Raw genomic sequence first — 8,409 nt, forward strand, 5'->3', positions numbered from 1 at the left:
TAATATTAATATCATATTTAAAATAATAAAGTCTAATTAAAATATCTACGTAAAAAGTTGATATATACCAACTTTTGATAACTATCCATTGATTGCGTCTTGAAAATTATTTATCTAACATGAAATATGCATGAATCACTGTAGGCCATTCTTGAATAACTATTCACTTCAGCCTTCAACTTTACAAAAACATTTTTTATTTTTTCTTTCTCATAGGTGAAAATGAAATATCTTTCTCTATGAGACGTATGTATATAAATATATATTTTAGTTTCTCTTTCGGTTCAAACCGTTTGAAATTTGAAATGGAGTTTCGAATAAATTTAGATCACGCGTTATAAGGTTTATTCGAAAATTACACTTTCAACAAAAAAAAATTTTATATTCAAAATTTAAATATAAATTTTTTTATTAATTATGAAACAGTTTTACCGCTGCTCCACGATTTGTCTTAATATGAAAGGCATATCTATTACATGGCAGACAATATTTTTGTAAAATTCCCTCATACTTTGTCAAATGGATTTTGGGTTCCATTTGCACAAAATGGGCTAAGGCCTTATTTAATTCAACATATTCTTTTTTAAAAATTTACTATTTTGCTTTTCAAAAGTTATCTGAATTGGTTTAAAGATTGATCAAAATTATTTTTAAGTTCAGTAAAAACTTTTAAAAATGTTAGACAAATATAAAAATAAATTAAAATAAGTTAAAAGATAATTTAAAATAAATTAAGTTAAAAATAATTTAAAATAAATTTAAAAATCAGATCCCCCCCCCACACCCTTTACTTTTTATTTTATGGCTTAAATATCATTTAAAGTTAATTCTTTATATTTAAGTTTAATTAATCAAAAACGTGTAATTAAAAAATATAGCATAGGTGTAGCCTACGCCCACCTACTAAAAACGGGGTCCCTCTAAAATCTTTCATTGAAGTCCCCACTGACTCACCCCCCACCCCACCACATTAATAATAATAATAATAATAATAATAATAATAATAATAATGTCTATCCTAGTTTAAATTTTTCTTAAAAAGTTCTACAAATTATAAATATATATGGTCTGTAGTAATAAATTTTTAAATGTGTATCTACATATTCCTTTTTATTTATACATTTGTATGTGTAAATTATACACATATTAAATCGTACTGAGTAGGGGCCTAAGAATATTAGTATTTTATTATATAGAAGAGTGAAGTGGGAGGATGATCAAGGGCAAAAATATAGTTTTACGCTGATAAAACTCTATTAAAAAAGATAAGAAATAATTCTAGAAACATATTTTATATATAAAGTGGATAATGGTTAAGACAAAAATATAATTTCACGCTAACAAAAATCTATCAAGATTGATAACAAAAAAATTAAATAGTTCTAGAAACATCTTAAGTTATTGTTATTACCATTAACTTATTTGTTGTTACTTCATTTTCTTTTCTTTTGTGAGTTATTGTGATATCTATTTTATTATTACTCTATTTTACTGTTATTTTAATTTAATTCTTAAGATTCTTTCTATTCATTGTGCTTATAAAAATGCCTACTTTTTATATAAAAATTTATCATGAATTAATTATTTCCATCTATATTTGACTCTAATTAATATACTTGAAAATAAATAAGTGTGATAAAATTAATAATATATGTTAGATTTGAAATTAAAGAAAAAGATGTTAAAAAGTAACTTTACAAATAACAATGAATAGAATGATATATTTGTATTAAAGACGATTAAGAATAAAAATGTAATTTCATTCTAACAAAAATCTATCAAGAATAAATAATTTTAGAAACGTCTTTCTATATATGAAGTGAATAATGATCAAAGGTAAAAATATAATTTCATGAAAGCAATAGTTCTAGAAACATTTTTAGTTATTATTATTAGTGTTACCTCATCTTTTGTTATTTCTTCATTTTTATGAATTATTGTGATATCTATTTATTATATGGAAATAAATAAATAATGATTACGCTTGACTTTTAATAATTACATATCAAGTATAATATTAGGTGAAACCAATCAAAATTAAAATTAAAATTTATATGTATGTTTAATTTTTGTGTGTTGAAATATTTTTAAATTTTGTGATCTTAAATATACTATATAAAAAAATTTAAAATTCAGAAGTTATTTCCTTTTCGAAATAAAATTAAAAATAAGTTCATATAAATCGAAAATGTGTGTGTGTACGTGCGTGCGTGGGTGTGTGTGTGTTATAGTTAAATGAGCTTTCATATATTTTCTTTTTGAAAAAAATTAATTGTCTTCCTTCTATTAATTTGTGCATATAGATTTAAACATTTTGAATATAAAAATATAATGATTTAAAAACTTTAATTCTTCATTTTAATTTCTAATCTGTTACATGTTTGAAAAATACATAAAGAAGAAGCTTAAAAACGCAATATTACAATTTAATATATTTTTAGAAAAATATAGTTAAAAAAAACATAATGAAATTTGGTTGATTTCTTATTTTTATCGGACAAAAAAAAGTTGCATATATTGTTTGAAAATAAGTGAGAACTAAAAAAATACTATGAATCACAGTAAAATGACAACTAAAAATATGTGAGAATCATATAAGAAATTACATTGTCTTTCCTAAAATCACATAAAATAAAACAAATGTAGTAACATATATTATTCGAAAATGATACAAAAGGTACATAAATTAACAATTTAAAATATTTTTAAAAAAATTCATAAAAATTTAGTTCACTTTTTCAAATTTTATTTGTGTCACATAAATTAAAAGAAAAAAACTAACATACGTTGGGTCTGCGCTGATGCGGACACGTGATATCTGGTATAATTAAATAAGTCTAAAAGAGTGCCAGAATGGAAAAAAATTCACTGTATCTCACATTAATAATTAAAAGTAGTGTTAAAAAACATGACATCTCATATATACCAAAAAAAAAAATTAAGATTTTTGTTTGATGTTTTCGCTTTTTTAAATTAAATTAGAAAAGTTTTAGTAACTGGGAAAAAAAATTAGAAATTAGAAACTGTTTTAAGGAAAACAAAAATTCCAACCACAAAAATTAACTATGTATCCTTAAAATTTTATTCTTTCTTTGTTATGAATTACTTCCTCCCAAGATAAAATAAATATCTATTATTGATACCTACACTTTAATAATTTCATCAAACTCAAAGTAAATAACAAATTACACAAAAACTTAATATTTGTCTTGTAAAAAATTATGTACAAGAAGTAAATTCATTGATAAAAACTGAGAGTGAAGTCAAAAAATCAATATATATATATAAATGAGGATCATAGAGGAGGTGATGTGGCACCTCTATATGACCTCCATTTGCATTTAGCTTTTTCCATCTTTTTTTTAAATTTTTTTTTAATTATATATCATAAAAAATTACTTAAATTTATTACAAATAAATATTTTATTAATGGTGAGTCATTTATAACAAAAACTCTTGATATTTTTTATTTGTTTATCTCACTTATAATTAAAAGAGTAACATAATTTATTTATTTTTGATTTTTTTAAATTTAAATTAATTATTTTATTGTAAAAATATATTACTTCATTTATACAAATATACAAATAAGTACTTTATTAATGTATGAACATTTATAAAAAAAAAACTCTCTATATTTTTTTTCTATTTGTTTATCTCACTTCTAATCATGAAATCATAGTATTATTTCTTTTACATTTTAAGTATTTTTATTTTATTTTTGAATTTATTCACTAGGAGTTACTACCCATGACTTGCCCCTCTTTAATTTTTACTTTTAATAATATTCATGACTCTCATAATTTTTATATTCATAACCTCCAATTTAAATTTATAAGTTTATGTGTCTTATGGAATTCCTTTATTTTGCCTATAAATTTATATTAGTTTCATGAAGATTCACATTCACAATTATTCTTTCTTTTTTCATCATATAAGTTTGATTTGTAACAAAAAAAGAAGTACATGAAGGTAAGAAATACTTCATTGAAATTTTTATTTTTTATTTCCTCTATTTTTGTCTATATAAATTCGTATTTGATTTGTGAAGGAAACTAACATGTAACCAAAAAAAAAAGTACATGAAGTTAATAAATATATCATTCTCAAGTCCTTATTTTTTCATTTCCTTTATTTTGTCTAAATAGATTCATATTTATTTTCATGAAGATTCACCTACAAAGTTATAATTTCTCTTCTTCATAATACTTGTTTGTGAATTAGCTAACATGTAACAAAAAAAATATATATGAAGGTAAGATATATTTCATTCTTAAGTCTTTCTTTTTATTTTTATGTACTTAGACATGCTTTCTTAATATATATTTTTATGTTTGTATTATAATATATCAAGTAAGTATGATTAAAAAAATATCTTTAATTCTTAACAATGTTTTGTCCGTATGCAATTACTCTTTCTAATAGTTAGTTTTCCATATATAATATAGTTTGATTATAATATTTGTTAGATTTCAAGAAATAATTATTATTTAGTATTGTTATTACTATTGAAAAGATAATATATAAATATATTAAATATGGTTTATATTTCGTTCTTTCTTTTGACATAATTATTTTTAATTCGTATATGCTTTTTTTTAATTCAGTTGGTTGCATATATAAAGAGTTTGACATATCGATCAAAACATGATGGCGGATCTCTTTGCAAAGAAAGATGGTACAAGGAAAAAAAATGAAGCATAATTAGAGATTATTTTTTCACTTTGAAATTTATTAGCAACTTGGTTACTTTTGCTAGAGTTTGTAAAATTTTGATTTATGTAAATAATTTAGCTAAATGTATTATATTGTCAATGCTAATCATTTGATCCTTTAGTATTCTATTTTCTCTTTGTTATAAAAAAAATAAATATAATTATTTCATTTTAACAGCAACAAAATTTATGATGATTAGTTTCACTTTTATTATAAATTATAAAAAGTAATTGAAAAATATATTATTATTTTCATGATGTCATTTTTTGCGTATGTAACAATATGTCGTCGTTCTTTTTGCTTTGAAATGTATATATAATTTTTATGTAGTCACCAATTATTATATTTCTTGGTTCATTTTTTGTATTTTCACACCTTTTTTTTTTTTTATTGTACAAATAAAATCAATACATAATTAGTAATACATTTAGTGGCTAATAAAATTATACATTTGAATTATTTATAACTCATGTCTCTTCATCTTACTTGTAAAGTTTATTACTAAATATGAATCATGACTTTATATGCTTCATTTTTCATAAATCTTATAAGTATTTAATTAGTGTTTAAAAAATTATAATAAGCAAATGTAATAATAAAATAAAAGAAAACAATTTTGTTTTGACGAAATCAGAGTTCGGATAGAACATCACTACTCCTAGAAAAGATAGAGAAAATTAAAACATCTAAAATATTTTCAACCTAATACAATATATTGTTATTTCAACATATTATCCCTTATTCCATTTACTTCACTACGGTGAATATTTTGTTCTAATATATACATATACAAAACAAATAAATATATTTTATATGTTTTAAAAAAGTCTATAATATCGCAGACGAGGAGAAATATAAATATTATCTATAGATTCGATACTAACCTAAATATTATATATTTCATATTATTATCTTATAAATATTTTATATAATCGCGCGAAGCGCGAATAATTTTACTAGTGATACAATACAAGCGAAAACTCTCTTTATCAAATCTTTTAATAATTAAAAAAAAAAAACATTCGTATAAGCACACAAATTTCTATCTAAAAAATGAACTTTGACTTCAATTTTCTCTATTGTCTATTCACATCACACTTTATTTCTAAAAAAATCAATTTTTTCTCGATTTTTTATTCACATCAAACTTTATTTTTAAAGATTCAAAAGCCAATATTATTTAAAATAACTCTAAAGAGTTCCGACACAAACAAAATAAAAGATTTGATGAGATATTTACATAATAAAACAATACCATCCAATAATTTAAGACCAGGAAAGGGCAGTTTTGGAACAAAAAAAAATATCAGCATTTGAATTTTGATTTAAAAAATCTCAAGTAACTTCTCTGAATTAATTTTAATCTTAGTGATTAACAATAATTGCAAATTATCATATCTGTATGATTAATACAATTGTATTTGACTAATATTATCATAACAACGTGAGCACAGATCATGCCACGTAATTTAATATGATTAAATTATGTCAGATTAATATATACATCGTGCAGACTTGTGTGTGTTAAAAGAAAAGACAAACTGTGATTAAATTTGATGCTAAGTATTGTGATTATGGCATAATGTAGAATCAAAATAAATCAATTAAAATATTTTATCATAGAATTACTCGTATTTTTTTCTTTTTAATCAGAAGTTTTGGGTTCAAGCTCTATATGAAATTTCTTTATTATGAAATATTTTACAGTTTACACTATAATGTGGAGTTTTTTTTTTATATGAATTTAAATTTAATCTGACTTTAACACAATTTGATAGATTTTAAATTTGAAAAGATTTTCAAATATTTGACAATTTTGAAACTTTCAAACACTTGATTGATATTTAAAAGAGACGTTTCATACAGCAAATCCAAATTAATAGTTGGCAATTAGTTCAAACTTCAAAGATTCTGATCCGTACGGTGAGATATTTTAACATTAAATTCATATCTTTTTGTTTAAAATATAATTAACAAATTTGATATATTCCAACCACTTGTGACTAAACTCTTTTTAGTACTTAATTTTTGAAAAATATGTTACACAAGACAAGAAAGATTAATAAAGTTTTAACCACTTGGACAAATTTTAGACTTGTCTGGTCAGCAAATCATGACATCAATTACACATTTTTGTTCTAGCTTGCTATTCTTTTCCATTTAATAATAGGAAAAATGGTCTGATATATATACTTTTCAATTTTATTATTTAGAATAAGATAAAACTCTCGTTATAAAAGTGTTTCATATATATCGTTACTGTTATATAAATGGCTGACATATATCCTATCCTTACAAAAGGAGTTCACATTGCTCTTTATCTAACGGAAGTAACAAAACTAGTTTTGAATTTATTTTTACTTTAAATTTTAAAATAAATTCATGTAGGGGTGTATATGATTCTTATAGCAAAACTTAAGGTGTATTTTAATTTTTTTTATACATAAATTATTTTGTAACTTTTTTAATTATCATTATTAGAATGTTTTATTTTTTTCTTTCATTCTTTAGTGTAAAGAAAAAAAAAGGCTTATTTTTTTATGGCTATATTGTAATTTAGTTTTAGTATTTGTAAAAAAATAATAAGACATCTATAAAAATTTAGTGAAACATGAACAGAATTGACCATTATAGTATTAAATTTACATTGATCATTGAAATAAAAAGATTAAAAAATACGTGCGAAGAAGATCAAATATACTTCATATGGATTCTATACATATATTTTAAAAATAATTTAAAAAAAATTCCACTTCTTATTGATGGAATAGAGTAAATATATACTATCTATATAAGATGCAAATTATAAGTTATCTTCGTAACGAAGAATATATAAACTATAAATAATAAAATTAAAAGATATATGAAATCCTTTTTCCTAATAATAATGACCTTGGTGAAACTGTGAAGATGAAATCTTGATTGAGTTTGGACTTTATGAGATTGTACTAGCTTGTATTATTAATTAATTAAAATGATGATTGTGACAATTGAATTGTAAAATTGAAGTGGGTGTATTTATTTTTATGTGTGGGTGAAAAACTCACAAGTCACCAAGTTGTCGTACTCGTACAAATATATATATATATATATATATATATAAAGTGGACCATTTCAGTTTCTGGTTAGATTCACTTTTACGATAACATTCAATTATTTCTTAATATAAAATTTAAATATAACAGATAAAACGAATAGAAAAATAAGTAATAAGTTTATTTAGTATATTTGCTAAATGGTTGAGGTGATTTCATCCTCTGCCAGTAAAATATTGTTGGCAAAATTTTGTTTATTTTGCAAAATTAAATGTGTACTTGTAAGTTTATTAAAAAAAAGTGGCGACTACGCAATAATTAAGTAGCGTGAATACTGTAATGTGAAAAGTCAAATGAACATTATTTTTTTGGTCCTTAGCCAAAGCTTTATGACTTTTATTTGAGATGGAAAAAACGTTTTATGTGATAGAAAAAAAGAAAAAAGTAATTACGTGTTCTAAATTTTAAAGTTGAATAGATTTTGTTTTATACCGTAACAAAGGAGAAAATGAATAAAAACTAAATTTTATGAAATAATTATATAAATTAAATGACCATGAAATTTATTCATTTGGGACACGTAAGTTGATGCTTGAATGATGGACAAATACAGCTAAATTACAGCCATAAAATATTTCTAAATAAATAACCCCCCCCC

This window comes from Solanum pennellii, chromosome 1 (genome assembly GCF_001406875.1).
Source record: "Solanum pennellii chromosome 1, SPENNV200".
NCBI classification, from domain to species: domain Eukaryota; kingdom Viridiplantae; phylum Streptophyta; class Magnoliopsida; order Solanales; family Solanaceae; genus Solanum; species Solanum pennellii.